At 43.5% G+C, this 14,908-nt stretch overlaps 1 long non-coding RNA gene across 1 annotated transcript; it reads left to right on the plus strand.

Annotated features, from left to right (window-relative positions):
- The first annotated feature begins 7,701 nt into the window (after positions 1–7,701).
- On the plus strand, positions 7,702–12,296 carry LOC137480400 (uncharacterized). The gene is made up of 3 exons (XR_011002880.1): positions 7,702–8,120; positions 11,496–11,956; positions 12,123–12,296. It is a non-coding gene; the product is annotated as an uncharacterized lncRNA (long non-coding RNA).
- The last annotated feature ends 2,612 nt before the right edge of the window (positions 12,297–14,908 follow it).

The raw sequence follows: 14,908 nt of genomic DNA on the forward strand, positions 1-14,908 counted from the left end.
GTCCTGTAAAAAGTGTAATGCCAACCCCGTTCATTGGGAATTTTCTTTGTTTAGGATATTGTATAGGAGTGATTATGGTAGTACGAGGTGGACAGTTGGATTAGATGATCTTGAAGGTCTCTTCCAGCCTTGATGATTCTATAATTCTGTAATTATTTTTTTCTACTGTCTTACCTTGGCCTGAAAAATGTCACAAATCTTCTTCCTTTCCAGCCCAGTGGTTAAACAAGAGAGATTTTGAAGTGAAATATGAGGAGGAAAGACTCTGAGTGTGCTTTAGCCCTCTCTGCTTCCATTCTGTACTGTGGTAGTAGAAATGTGTCTGCACCTTCCAGATCATAAAAAATCCCTGGCAATGGGATGCTCATAAAACTTTCAGAGTGCACTCAGATCAATTCTGAAGCCACCAGGATGTGATACTGAGATGAAGTGGCCCATCTCAACTACCTTTACAGCCACTGAGACATTGATGTTGACACGGAACCAAAAATTTGTCACGATGCTGGGGAAGAGCAGGGATCACAGAGTGAGTGATACTGATCAAAGCAGATGAGAGTCAGGAATGTTTATCCAGGAGATGCAAACTCAGACACATACCTCGGTGATCTGAAGCCGTCAGAGTTAATATGCTGTCTATTAACATTTGTTCAAATACAGCACCTGTCAGAGCACGTAGAGAAAAAGGGTTTTTTAGGTCAATCTGACATGTGAAGAGTGAGATGTTGTCGGGGGCAGCCAACCCTGGCTGGCTGGCAGTGGGTGCTGTGTTTTCTGTGCACCTTGTCTTCTCCTAGGCACCAAACTCCAGAGGTTAATGCTCTTGGTGGACTTTGGTTTTACTCCAGTGTGCCCATTTCTCACACTCTTAATAACTTTTGAATGTCTGCCGTGCTAATGCACGTGTCTTCTGGCACTGTTCTGCAAGGAAGGGGAATGCAATGCTTGTGGTTACTGGTTCTCTGCAGCAGAGGTGAGGTTGGAAAAGCCAGAGCTTTTTTTTATCCTACAGCCAGAGCTCTCTAGAGCTCACCACCCAGTTGCACGCTCATGGATCAAAGCTGTCAGGAGGGAAATGCAGCATTCTGGCAGCCCAGCAGCTTCAAGCCCCTGTGCTGATCCTCTGCTGATGTTTGGGTAGGGTATGTAACAGGAGACCCAGGAATACTTACAAATAGGTTCTATACTGAAGAAAATAGGGCGGCCAATAAGTTTTCACCTCTCAGTAGGTGCTTAAAATGCCATCCCATTATCAAGGAGCTGAGCACTCCCAGGGAAGATCTTTCATATCTGTTTCATATACAGGCTATCACAAAATATTACTTGTATTATTGTGTGTCCTTAAGGAATAGGAAAGCAGAGAATTTATATTTTGGGCAGTCCCCAATGTCATTGTTATTGCCCATGCCACGGTTGCATATCTTCACCTGAACTTTGAAAGCTCACTGCATATCAGGTATTGTCAGAGCAAACCCGTGTTCTTAATGAGTAAATGAAGTTACTGTTATTTTAGTTTATTCTAAGTGTTGAACCCAGCATGGGATCTAACCTGGAACAGTCATCTCAAGAATATTGCAGTGGAAAGTAGAGCGTAGGATTTAACATTGGAAATTAGAAGTTGATCCTACTTCTTATACAAAATTGAGATTGACAAAATTGAGGTTTATCTACATAAACCTTTAAACAAAGATGTGGCTCTGAATCAAAATTAGGGAGCTGGAGAAATGAAATTGAGGACTTTGTGCTCTTAAAGGAAACTTGCCCAGGAAGACTGTCAGCAGCGGAGAACTAAGTGCAGACATTAATGGAGTCAGGTCTTTTTCTGGAGGTCAATTTTTAATAAATCAAGATTGTTTAAAAATTATAATTATTGATTAATTAAATTTATACTTGGAGCTTAGCCCTCTTAGTTTTGAAGAGTCTGTACACCCAATTGATATGAATGATGAACTGAAAGAAAGGAAAAAAGTCATTATTTAATTAACTACTATTCCAACTTGATCTAATGCTAGCAATAGGTTTGGATGAATGTTTCCCACAAGTATGAGTAAAGGGGTTTTGACTCTCTCTGCAGTCAGATTCCATCAAGCAGCCTGCCCTGTATCTGATTATGAAGAAACTGAAAAAGGGCAGGTTTGGATTAGATATCAGGATGAAATTCTTTGTTGTGAGGGTGGTGAGGCACTAGAACAGGTTGCCCAGAGCGGCACCCCAAGCCAGGCTGGACAGAGCTTGGAGCTACATGGGACAGTGGAAGATGTCCCTGTCAATGGCAGGGTTTGGAACAAGATGAGCTTTAAGCTCCCTTCCAATGCAAACCATTCCATGATTCCATGAATAATACGTTCACCTCCAAAATGTGATCCTGAAAAGATCCTGTAAGATTGTTTATAAGTGTATTATGGGTCCAAAAGTCCAACAGCAAAGTGTGCAAAGCTGAATTGCACAGCTGTACAAGCAATTTCTGGGTTTAGATGAACATAGCTGGAAGTAACTGGACAGGGCCGAAGCCCAAAAGAGAAACAGCACAAAAGGCAGGAGTATCCATTTACCTAAACTGGAACTTGTAAGGTGGGAGCAGGCAGGATTAGGCTCTTTGCATGCAGAGGAGAACCAACTGAAGAGGGAAAAGGAGCAACACCCAAGGCAATGTGGCACCAAAGGCAGGGGGCTGGAGGTGAGTGAAATAAGAAATGAGGAGGCACCGTGTGGGCATGAAGTGATACACTGTCACAGGCAGCTCCCAAGCTGATCCCACACTTAAAAATAGATTGACATCTATCCAGGAGATGAGTTTGTTATTCTGTAACTACAGCATTTTCTATTATGTTTGATAAGAGAAAGAAGATTGCATCTTGGTCAGAAATATAAAAATTCGCCTCCTAGCAGGGGATAATAGCAGGAGAACAGGGGCAGATGAGAACTGCAGATTTAAAATAGTTCTGTGCAGTCCCTGGAAGGGAAGATAAGTTCAGTGCTGGGCTGAGATGTCGTCCCACACTCACAGCCAGGCCGCCCCTGTGGTGTCCCACAGGCAGTGCCCTGCTCCTCTCCCCTCTAGAACTGCTCCTCTTGGGTCACTCTGGGCAATTCTGGGAGTTAACTTGATATTGCACAGAAAGTCATTAGAGGAAGGGACAGGGCCAGTGTGCCAGCAAGGCCCTGATCCAGGGGAAGTTTTGGTGTGGAATTAGTGTAAAAGAGGTGTTGGCTGTCAAGGAGAGAGGGTGTGGGGGTGTCTCTGTCTGTTGGGGGGGCTACAAGAAAGATGGAGAGACCTTATCTACAAAAGCATGTAGTGACAGGACAAGGGGGGATGGCTTCAAAACGAAGAGGTTGAGATTTCATATTGGGAACAAATTCTTCTGTGGGAGGGTAATGACACCCTGGCACAGGTTGCCTAGAGAAACTGTGGCTGCCCCATCCCTGGAAGTGTCCAAGGCCAGGTTGGACAGGGCATGGAGCAACCTGGGACAGTGGAAAATGTCCCTGCCCATGGCAGGGGGTTGGACCAAGATGATCTTTTAAGGAACCTTCCAACCAAAGCCAGTCCATGATTCTATGAGGGTACCCCAGACAGATGTGAAGAATGTTTGTTACTGCCTGACTTCTGCAATTGCACAGTAGGTAGTGCAAAAACCTTAGCAAAAACTCCAAACCTCTTTTGTTTCAGTGTGTAACTGTTGATCTAAAATGGGAGTTCTTGTTTTCTAATTCACAAAGCTTAAAAGATCGTTCATTTTATATTAAAATGATAGCCTTTGCAAGAGACCTTCAATCTAATTAAAGCCAGGAGATTAGCATTCCTTAGAATATTTGCAAAGCCTGCAATGCAAAGTTAATGAAATGTGTACACTTTTACAAAGCTTTAATTTTTAATGATATAATTCAGGACATGGACCTTGCTCCTCTGCCTTACCTACTTTGTCCAAAACAGAGGATGTTTATAAACAATGCAAAGTTCTGGGCTGAAGAAGACAGAGGAGAGGATAATCTAAAGGCTTCTTGGTAACTAATGTAAGCCTGTCTTTTATCTCTTCTGTTCAGCCTGAGAATGTGAGTATTCCTGATTAATAGTAATGACTGAGAATATGATTTCAGAGTGGCAGTTATTTCTTAAGGCTGTGTATATGTGTATATATGCGTGTATGTATATATATATGTGTGTAGCATATACTATTATTATCTATATATATGTACATGTATAATAAATTAGATATACAACTGTATAAAATCATAGTGACTGCTAAAGGGACCTTAAATAAAGCAAGTAAAGGAATATGTTGGAAGGGAATGTTTCCTATTTGAAGAAATGGGCTGAGCTCAGAGGCAGGGGAGCAGCCAGGGCTGTACCAGTCTAGTTCAGAGGGGATGACCAAAGGAAACCCTAAGCAATTCCAGCCTCTTTTCAGGTCAGGCTCTTCTAATGATGGCCCCACTCCTCTGTTATCTGTTGAAAAGGAAGAAAAGAGGAAAAAAAGCCAAAGCACAGAGAAGAGCAAGCCCTGTTCAGAGTCACAGTTGCTCTCGCAGTGTCAGAGGGCAGGGCATCCCCAGGGCCATGCACACCCTGTCCTGGGCTGATTTATAAACAGCCACACCATTAGAGCTATTTACTGCATCTGCTTCTTTCACCCTTTCCTTTGCTGCCTCTCAGTTTTGCCACAGGAAAGATCTGGCTGTTGCATTCAAAATAGTAATTCTTTTATAGTGCCACCCCCCTACTTTATATTATGCTTACTGGGTCCTTCTGAAACCTAAATGTTAGAATATCCTAATCTTGCTCTACATTTTAAAGCTGAAAGATAAACGTGTTGTTTAATGAAATCCACAACACTACAGGAATAGTAACCATTGTGTTTCTTCATTTCAAAGAACGGCTGAAATCTAACATCTGGTGTAACTGTACAAACCTGACCTTAGGTCACAGTAAGTATTGTATTGTTGATGATGGATACGCTTTTTTCATTACCATGCTGTCTCCATTCTTTCGGCATCCATGCTGTGAATCCCCAGTTATAGCTGGGACTATTGATAAATACTGATTTTTAAAATACAATTCCTTTTTTTTTTTTTTTTACACTTTTAAGCATGCATTGTACAGTATTTTATTTTTAAATAGCTCTTCTAGTTTGTTGTCAACAATATGCTATTATTTGAGCAAACTTTTCTGCATGGTAGCTCTAACACACAAGGATCAAGTATTGTGTGTCTGAAGATGCTGCTATGATCCTGAAAGAACAGTGTCACAAGAAGGTGATCCTCTGCTTCTAATGCCTTCCCCTGTATTTTCCTCTTTGGATGATCGTTTCCTTAAAGCCCTTGTAGAACCAGGGTTTAAGGTTTAAACTGGGAAGCAGATGTGGACACCTGTGAATGTGTCTTTGCACATCATTGTTTCAGGGTTTCAGCCCCTGTGCAGGAAATGAGGCCCTGCACTGTCCTGTGTGATTGATGTCCATTATTCCCAAGATCTGGGCTAATTCACACTAGGTCAGTGACTGAGCAGGAGCAGTGCTGGAACCAGTGCTCCCAGCAAGCCCAGTGAAGTACCAGTCAAGAAAAGATGTTGCCCTCATTGCTGGAAGTTCTGGTCAGATCTCAAATACATAAAAGCCACCAGAAGCTCCAACACTGAACTGGGAGAGTGGGGACAAACGTAATGATGATTTCTATTTTTTTGTTTTGCTGACTGTAACTACCCCCAAAACCTTTCCAATTTTTGCAGCTCTCCAAGAGCATCCCAAGACTCTTAGGACCAGTGTTTTGTTTTTGTTTTTGTTTTTTTCCCCTAAAGCTGTGCAAACACAAACCTCTTTTTCAATCTTTTGGGCAGCAGATGCCCAGGCTCATTCAGACTTTACTCTTTTGGATGGAAATCCTGACTGGGATTGCTGGACATACTGTCAGCAAAGGAGATACGTGTCCTATCCTAATCCTTAGGTTGTAATGCACATGCTGTGTTCTTGCTGGATGCTAATATTCCTTCATGATGTTACTGCATCATGCAGTGGAGGTAGAGCAGAATATCCTTGGCTCATTCTCACGCTCCCTGGAATCCTTACATTTTCACCAACCCAGAAGTAACCAGCATGGAAAATGTCTGAAGGCATGGCTTCTACACTTTTAAGAAACATCTATTCACTTCAGCTCTGCCAAAGCTAAATACATTTATAGATTTGTTCATAATTATTTTTAGAGTAGATTTCTGTTTGTTTGACAATATCTGAAAAATTAAATACCTGGGGCAACATTGCTGAGTGCAGCTGGTACATTGGAAACATGGGGAAATACTTGCTGTAATTGTTAAGGTTTTATTTAACGGCTCTGAAGGCAGAGTTAACTCATTCAGCGAGGACAAGTTGTTTGGTGGGCTGGTGGTGCTGCCCTCTCTGTCACAAGCTGCCAGGCCAGTCCTGTAGCACAGAGAGGTCTGCACTTCCCAAGAACAAGGAGCAGAGTCAACCTTTGGGACCTGTTGGGGTGAGTCCAGCACAGGCACCAAGTTGGTTATGGGGATGGAGCAGCTCTGCTATGAGGAAAGGCTGAGAGAATTGAGATGGTTCAACCTGAACAAGAGAAGACTCTGGGGTCACCTAATTTTGGCCTTAGATGAAGAGAGACTATTTTCAAGGGCCTGGAGTGATAGGACAAAGGGGAATGGCGTCAAACTGATGGACAGTAGGTTTAGATTAAATATTAGGAAGAAATGCTTCCCTGTGAGGGTGGTGAGGCCCTGGCACAGGTTACCCAGAGAAGCCGTGGCTGCTTTGTCTCTGGAGGTGTTGAAGGCCAGGTTGGGCAGGGCTTGGAGCACCCTGGGATAGTGGAAGGTGTCCTGGCAGAAGCCTGGTGCCAGGTTTCTGTGCCACAAGGGTGCAGAAGGCTCTGGACCTGCCTAGCTGTGAACTGAAATGTATTGGCAGGACAGTTAACAAATATTTTATACTCTTCCCACCCATTCTGCACTTTCCATGACCTCTTCCTTTCATCAGTACAAGTAAATTGAATTCAGCACATTTAAAGACCCTGTCTGGATCCATAACATTCATAACCATGCTGTAACCATGAATGGAAAGCTGAGGGAGAGTATGGTTTGTATCCAAGGGCTCTTTAGCTTTTTATATGTTTACATATACCAGCCAATGGTCAGCAAATAAGCACCATGGCTGGTAATGAAATGTTCGAACCATCTGTTTTAATCTGCAATTTAATTTCACTATAAAATATTAAAGTTGTTCCGATGGTTGGGTTGGTACGACTGCTTTATATGAAAAGAATTGAGTATCCCAGAGCAATTACATTGCACCAAGCACATGCTGTGGATATTATATTCTGTATTGTTATTTTGTTCCATTAAAAACATTTAAAAGCCTTCTTAGCATGGTATGGCAGAGTTTTAGGCTTTTTTAGGTTTTCTTTTTTTTTTTTAGAAACAAGTAGAAAATGATGAGGACAAGCGTAAAAAGAAGGTACTGGCAAAAGAATAATCTTCATGACCCTTGAAGAGGAACAATGGAACCATCTTCCAAGAGAGGTGGTCAATGCCCCAGGCTGGTCAGCGCCTTACAAACAGGCAATGTTTTCATTAACAGGCTTTAACTTTTGGTCAGCACTGAAGTGGACTTGATGATCCTGGTAGGTCCCTTCCAACTAGATTTAATCTATTCTATCAAAAATAAATGTCTGTAGAATTGCTGAACTGATGAAACTAAAAAGTGGTTTTGACAATGCAGCTTTTGGAAGCTGTCGCATCATTGGAAAACTTTGCTACGTTTTCCACTGGCACTGCATTCTGTTGTGGGATTTTAGAGGGCATTCCTTGAGGGGCTGGTGACAGTGGTGCTCTGGGTTGTGGCCCCTCAGGTCTTGAAAACATCCAGGTTCAAGGATTCCACGACATATTTGGACAGCCAGTGATTCATGATCCTTACAGGGATTTTATTTTTTCTTCTCTTTCCAGATTGAACCTCTTTCATTCCAACCCCTCTGCCATGTGCAGGGACACTTTCCACTAGACCAGGCTGATCAAAGCCCCACCTGACCTGGCTTTGAATACTTCCAGGATGGAGCAGCCACAGCTTCCCTGGGTAATCTGTGCCGAGTTCTCACCACCCTCACAGGTCAGAATTTCTTCCTAATTATTTCCACTTCAGGGTCAGCACAGTGTGGTGCTGGACACAACCGCCTTTCTTATTTCCATCTGGCATGAACATTTCTGCTCATGTGTGCCTTGAAATACCCACATTTCCCACGTGACCTCAGAAATTCCCATCACTCTCGAGCAGCATCCCTTGCCATGGTCCCACCCTGCCTTGCTTCTGGGATCTGTCTCTCTGCTTCTTTGATGGCTGAGAGGGATAGAGGGCAATCACAATGAGCTTGAGCTGGCACTGTTGGTGTACCCAAAATACAGAGCCTTTCTCCATGTGCTGTGACATTAGGGAATGTGAGAGGGACAGGCACATTTTCCCTAGGCAGAAACTCCCTGTCTCAGAGGCAGGAAGAATTGCAGCCCTGTGAACCTCATACTTTAGCTAATCTAGAGCCGTGCAGGGAGCTGGGGCTCACTAACTCAGCACTGTGGCGTCCTGACACAATTATGTGTCTTCTGGAACCCAAGACAGCATTTCTACCTGGTCGTCTGCTGTACTACCTGATACATCTGATAACCTGATACATCTGCCTGGCCAAGGCTTGCTTGGGGGTCCCAACGCAGGATAGGGAGAGGCAGGGATTACACACACCCCTGGATGCTGCAGCAGTTGCTTTTCCATTGCACCCACGACCACGTGTCACCTGGTGTTATTTGGAGCGTGTGCCACTTGAAATGCCTTTTTCATGAATATAAGCTGGAAATTACTGATTCTTACCTAACATAGCTAGTGTAAAAGCACTAATGTCCTAATGAAGAGTCTCACTTAGCTAAATGCTTCATACAGCTGAGTAAAACAAAGAATTTTACTAGAGCTTAACCCAGTCGTTAATAAGCTTTTTAACCCTGACCTTTCAAATCAATGATCTACCACTGGTTTTACCTTTCAAGAAGGAATTCCATTTTCAAGTGATAAAACATATTTTGCACTCCTTACAATCTAATGATTATTCTCAGCGTTACTGGATATATGAGGCCATCAAACCATTAGAAGGTATAAAATGTATTAATGTACAGCATTCACGGCTACATTTGCTTTAGAGTCAATAAAAGGGAAACAATTTATAAAGGGCATTTATGCTCATTACGGAATATCGATAGATTGTTTCTCCCATCATTCCTGAAGTATGAAGGACTCCCCTCCATGATGGATAGGAGAGGATTTGCATAAGCTCTTTGCGTAAACTCCTCCAGCCCTGAGCTGTGTGCAGGGGTCTGTGTGCCAGGCTTTGGGCTGGAATGTGTGGGAGTACCTACAAATTCTTCCTTTCCAGGGCACTGAGCATCTCATTTTGGGGGGTTTTCACAGCAGCCACGTGAAGGTTCTGTAGACAACTACGGCACTTTCTACACCAGGCAGGAATTGTCACAAGGCGGTGGGCAAATGGAATCAGTGTTGGAAAAGAAAGGAACTTGTTTGTGAGGAAGGTCAGGGCTGGAGCACACAAATGAAGGCAGAGCTTTGCTGAGCACCTTCATAAGCAGGAGTAGGAGGAGAGGGACTTTTAGACACATATGGGGGGAAAAAAAGGGAGAAGAATTACAAGGAGAGTAGAAGATGCTGTAGGAGCACTGTAGCTATAGTTAGAGGCAGAAATTTCATAGTCTGTCCTAGTGAATAGCAACTGCAGAAATATAATAACTATGAGGAGTTGAGTGATTAAGGCACTGGCCTGAGTCTCAGCAGACCTGGATTCGGTTCCTGGCTGTTTTCAGATTTCTGTCTGACTTTTGGCAAGCCTCTTCAACTCTCTGCGCCTTGGTTTCCCATCTGTTAAAGAGGAATAATAATATTTCCTTTCTTTCCTGTCTATTCCAGCAGCAATCTCTTCTGGGCAGGCACTGTCTCTTTCATGGTGTGTACAGGACTTTGCCCTTGGATTTTGATTCCCGCCCTAAAGCAGGAAATAGGGATGGGGAGCACTATGCCATGGAAGCCCACTTCTTAACGATTTCCCATTAGTAAGGGTATAAAAGTTGTGCTACAACTTGTTAAAAAGAGTTCTTAATATCAGTTCTTCCAGGAAAAAAGAAAAAAATACCAATCAGTAAGTTAGATAAGGAAAGTGATTCACAACTCTGTTAAGATTTCTAAGTCTGAATGTGTCTTCTGAAGTAGAAATATTCCAGTTTGAAAGAACAGAGAAAACATTAGCCATGGCACAAAAGCAGAGTGCTGGCCTTCTCCATTTCTGATCTTGCTCCTCTACATGTCTGGCTGCTCTATATAGACTGGCCTTTCCAGAGTTTCTCGCTGACAGGACATCTTCTTGAGGCACATAGTGGCTTCCTGGCATGCACGTGCTCCTGCCCATCTGGTAGGGTGAAGTTGTGCCCCCTCAGAGGCACATACACCCTACAAGAGAGACTGGGTGATATCAGTTGCAGGGCACTCATTGAAGAGAGCAACCAGCAAATATATAAAATTAAATCTCAGCTGCAGAGGCTTTCTGGTAATAAGCAGTCCCAATTAGAAATGCAAATGTCACTGAAAGGGAGCGTGTCTGTTGACAGTAGACTTTGAGGAAAGCTTTGGGTTTAGTGCTAGTAAATTAATCTTTAATTATGAGCACACCTCACTTCTGAAAGAGGTGCCCTGCACTCACTGAACTGACAGCATGTGAAAGTTTCAGGCTGCTGCTTTCTTCTGTCAAATGGAACATCTCACCCCAAAAGAGCAGAGGAGAACCTTGTTGGCTGCTTGTGGACTTAGTGCTCTGTGAGCTGGGGCTGGCCAGTGTCATTGACTCTCCAGACAACCAGGAGTCACCAACCCATTAAAAATACTGGTCTTAAAACATAATGTCTCACATGCTCTTGATAAATATAAATATCTAGATGAAGAATTGTCAAAGTTTGGGAAAGAAAAACAGTCCTTGCTCTTGCAGTTCTCTCCTTCCCTGGCTGGCTTGCCTGCCCTCCATGCAGAGCACACTTCACTGGCAGAGGGAGGACCACACCACGCTACAGCAAGCCCTTCTCCAGGCCAGCCATGAGAATATTCAACACCTCCACTCCTGGGTTGGCTGGATTATTAAAACAACATTTCCACTTCCAAGTAAGTAAATAAATCTCACTGGCAGGTTTGTTTTGTGTCAGCCAACATCTTATCTCCCTGAAACCTGGGCTGGTGTCCTGCAAAGCTGAAAATGGAATAGTCTAAAACCTGAGTGCAACAGCCAAAAGATACACTAGATCCATCTTCTGAGGTAGCAGATACAGTGAAGTAAGGAAATGCATTCTAGAAGTCCTATTATTAAAGATACAAAAATAATTTTGTTTCTTTAAGTTTGAAGTTATGAAACTTTGCTGTCATTTTCCCAGCAAGCTTTTGTTTTTTCAGCCTACAGCTAAAAAGCTTCGCCCCAAAAGCTTCATTGCCCAAAAGAGGCCGTGCTGCAAACCCACCTCAAAAGGCCCAGAACACCTGGTTTCAGGCACAACAGGAAGATCAGAACATACCTTATCATAAATATGCATACGCGACGCAGGAGCCCGCCACCTTCTTGGAGTGATGCCATAATTGACGGAACAAAGTACAACAAAACTTCACATCACTGGTGGATCAGAAGAACAGAGGTAACTGGAAGGCTAGAAAATTACAGGTTTACTGACATTCTGCTCAACCTTACCCATTCTTTATTGAAAAGAGATAATAACTATCTATAGGAGAGCTGTCTTAAGACTCCATTCATTCCCTTTTGCTAGCCCAGCTGAGAGGTGGTATAATATAAAGCACACCAGCATCTGGCATGTCATTTAATTACACCTTCAGCTTGCTGGGAAAATGTTGGAAGTGTCAAGGTAAGCAAACTATAAAAATATATTTTGCTTGCTACAGGAGAGCTCTTGAAATGGCAAGCAAAGGCCGGCTCCAGATATTACTCTGGGTCTGTGAGAGGAAGGTGATGCAGAGGAGTCTAATTCTTGAACAATTATCACCATTTGATAAGACACTATCTGCTCCCAGCTGCCTGGCTCCAATTCCCCAGCAGACACTTGGGAATTCCTCTCCAAATAAACCACTGGTGTAACAGGAATGCAGAACTGTCAGCTCCAGTGAAGTTGTGCCTCCTTGCATCAGCACCGAGTGTGTCTCACTCCTTCAACCAAGAAGGAAAAAACTGTGAAAGGCAGTAAAATGCCAGCACTACCTGAAAGAGCCAGGTAGGTCTTGGGTTAGCTCATCCACCTGATATGTGCTTTGCTCAACAATGAGAGGCTGTTAGAGAACACCTACAGTAGGGATGAAGGTGGACTAATATACCTGTACTAGTGGGCACTTTTTAACTGGTGACTTTTGCCCTGAGCTGATTCAAGGGGCTCTTTTAAAGAGCACAAGCTGATCAGTGAATCAGTCAGGTGGTGTGTTTCCCTGAAGAAGGCCAGCTGTCCTTCAGTAGCCAAGGAGAAGCCCACAGCCCTGTGAAATAGCCAGCAGTGGAGGACTTCCAGGTTCTTGCCATGTCTGTGTTTCTACTCCCCTGTGTTTCTACTCCACTATGTTTGTAAGAGGAAAAAAAATTAAATCTCTAATTTCAGACAGCAGAGGTGAGATTGTGTTGTGGTTGGAGCATGACGGGCAGTTCCATGGGAGCACCCATCCCGTGGTACCAAGAGCACTTGGCTGCATTTGGCTGAGCTCTGTGAGCAGCACTCCCTGCAGCACCATCCTTCACTCCTTGCCATGGCTGCTCTCAAGTCACTGCATATTTAAAAGGTCAGTTCTCATTGTCACTCCTGTGAATAAGATTGGCCTCTCCATCAGCACTTCCTCGAGGCCTTGATGCTGTACACACCAGGGGCAGGAGCATTGAGGAGGGGGGACTCAGCGTCCTACCCCAGTCTGCACAGATAACCTCACTGCTTGTTAAACCAAAGATGACCCCTGAGCCTTTGACCCTGGAGGCTGGCCTTGTTACAAGTAATTGAAGTGAATGAAATAAATCACGCTGTTTTTTTTTTCTTTGTTTATTGGGCGGGGTGGGAGGAAAGGAGAAGAAAGTTCAGCACAGAAATTAGTCACCTTGTTTTGTTCTTACTAATGGAAATTTCTCAGAAACCAAAATAAAGGGTGTCATATAAGAACCCGAAGAGCACAAAATTAGCTCGAACCCACATCCTAACTTTTAAACCCAGAGCATGAATGCAGGTGTCTGCAGCTGACCATGGTATTTTTTTTTCAGCTCGTCTGAGGTATGAGTCACTTCCATCGAAAGAGGAGGATGCCTTGATCTGTGTGCGAGCGGGCTTTGGAACAGCAGCTGTTGGAGCAAATACAAACATCCATGCCAAGGATTGTAAGGATGGAGTTTATCTAATATGTAAAAAAACACCTGCTGCAAATGAAAAATTACACCCACAACCACCTGAATAAGATAAGCAAATGATGGGGGAAATGAAGAGACGGATTTATTATTAATGTAAGTTGGAACTTTTGAACCAAACATCTCTTTTGCAATGGAACAGTAGGATGCACAAGGAAATAGCACTCCTTGCCCCAGACCTGCTCAGCAGCATTTATTTTGCCTAAGTGTTTTTCTTTTCTTTGCTCAGTCTGGTAGAGATGAAAACACCAACCCAAAGAAGATAATTAAAAGCTAAATGAAACCACATACAGCTGTGCTACTACATGGCTAATGAACATGCAAATATATACATATGACAAGGACATAATGCAGGCTGGCTGCCTTGAGTGGTTAGTGTAGATTTCCAAGAGCTGGAAATGCTATTGATTATAACTGAGCTAAACTTCCTGACTCCAGACTTCAAAGATCAGACTCAATATAATCATCAGGCAGCATATGGGAGTGTGGCTGCAAGGAGCTGATGAATAATGGCTGGGGGGCCTGAATGTTTGCACGTAGGGTGGGAGATGTCTTGGAGATGTCCTCTGGGCTGTGGAGTGCAGGCTTCTTGGCAGCCAGCAGCACAGAATCCTCCTCAGCATCTTGGCAATACTTGGTCCTGCTGACAATTAGGGTTTTGGAGTTATGGGTTTTAGCTGGGATATTTATTTTTTCCTTTCCCACTTCTCTTGGCAAGAGGTTGATATGTGGTGGAGACATTTTGGGGAGGATCAGGGATGGAGGTAACAGATAGAAAGCAAAGCTTCTGGGGTCCTATAAACAGGAGTACGAGCGGCATGGAAAGGCTGTCCTCTGAGGGTCTGCTACCACATCCACATGAAAGAACAGAAATCCAATTTCCCTTATTAGTTAAAAAAAACACCAAGCTGAGAGTAACTCCCCAGCCCACTCAGAGATGAGACAAGGAAGGTAGGACTCTGCCCTGCACCAGCTTCTCCCACGGAAAGGACCTGGTCCCACTGCCACCTCGTGCCCCCTTCACTGGCCACAGCACCACTGTAATTTCCACTCTAGATATCACAGAGACAGAGCAAAACTCACTCCTCCTCCATGATGACCACAGAAAGGCCACACAGACTTGGGCTTGACCACAGGCAGGAGAGAAGCACGGAGGGATGGAGCACAACCTTAGATGTGGGTGGAGATGACTGATCCACCAGGATGGCTGAGAGAAGGGGCACCTACCAAAAAAAGAAACCAAAGAAACCAAATTTGTGCAGAACACAATGGTTAGTGCATAAAAATTAATCAAGTACTACAATGACTTGCTTTATTCATAATACTTAATGGTCATGTAATAGGAGTTTTTATTCAGCAGTTAAAGTTCATAAGTGCAGGTTTTACATGTAGAAAGGTATTATGCTGATAGTTTAATTACACACCTTTC

Source organism: Anomalospiza imberbis, chromosome 11, assembly GCF_031753505.1.
Source record: "Anomalospiza imberbis isolate Cuckoo-Finch-1a 21T00152 chromosome 11, ASM3175350v1, whole genome shotgun sequence".
Taxonomy (NCBI): Eukaryota; Metazoa; Chordata; class Aves; order Passeriformes; family Viduidae; genus Anomalospiza; species Anomalospiza imberbis.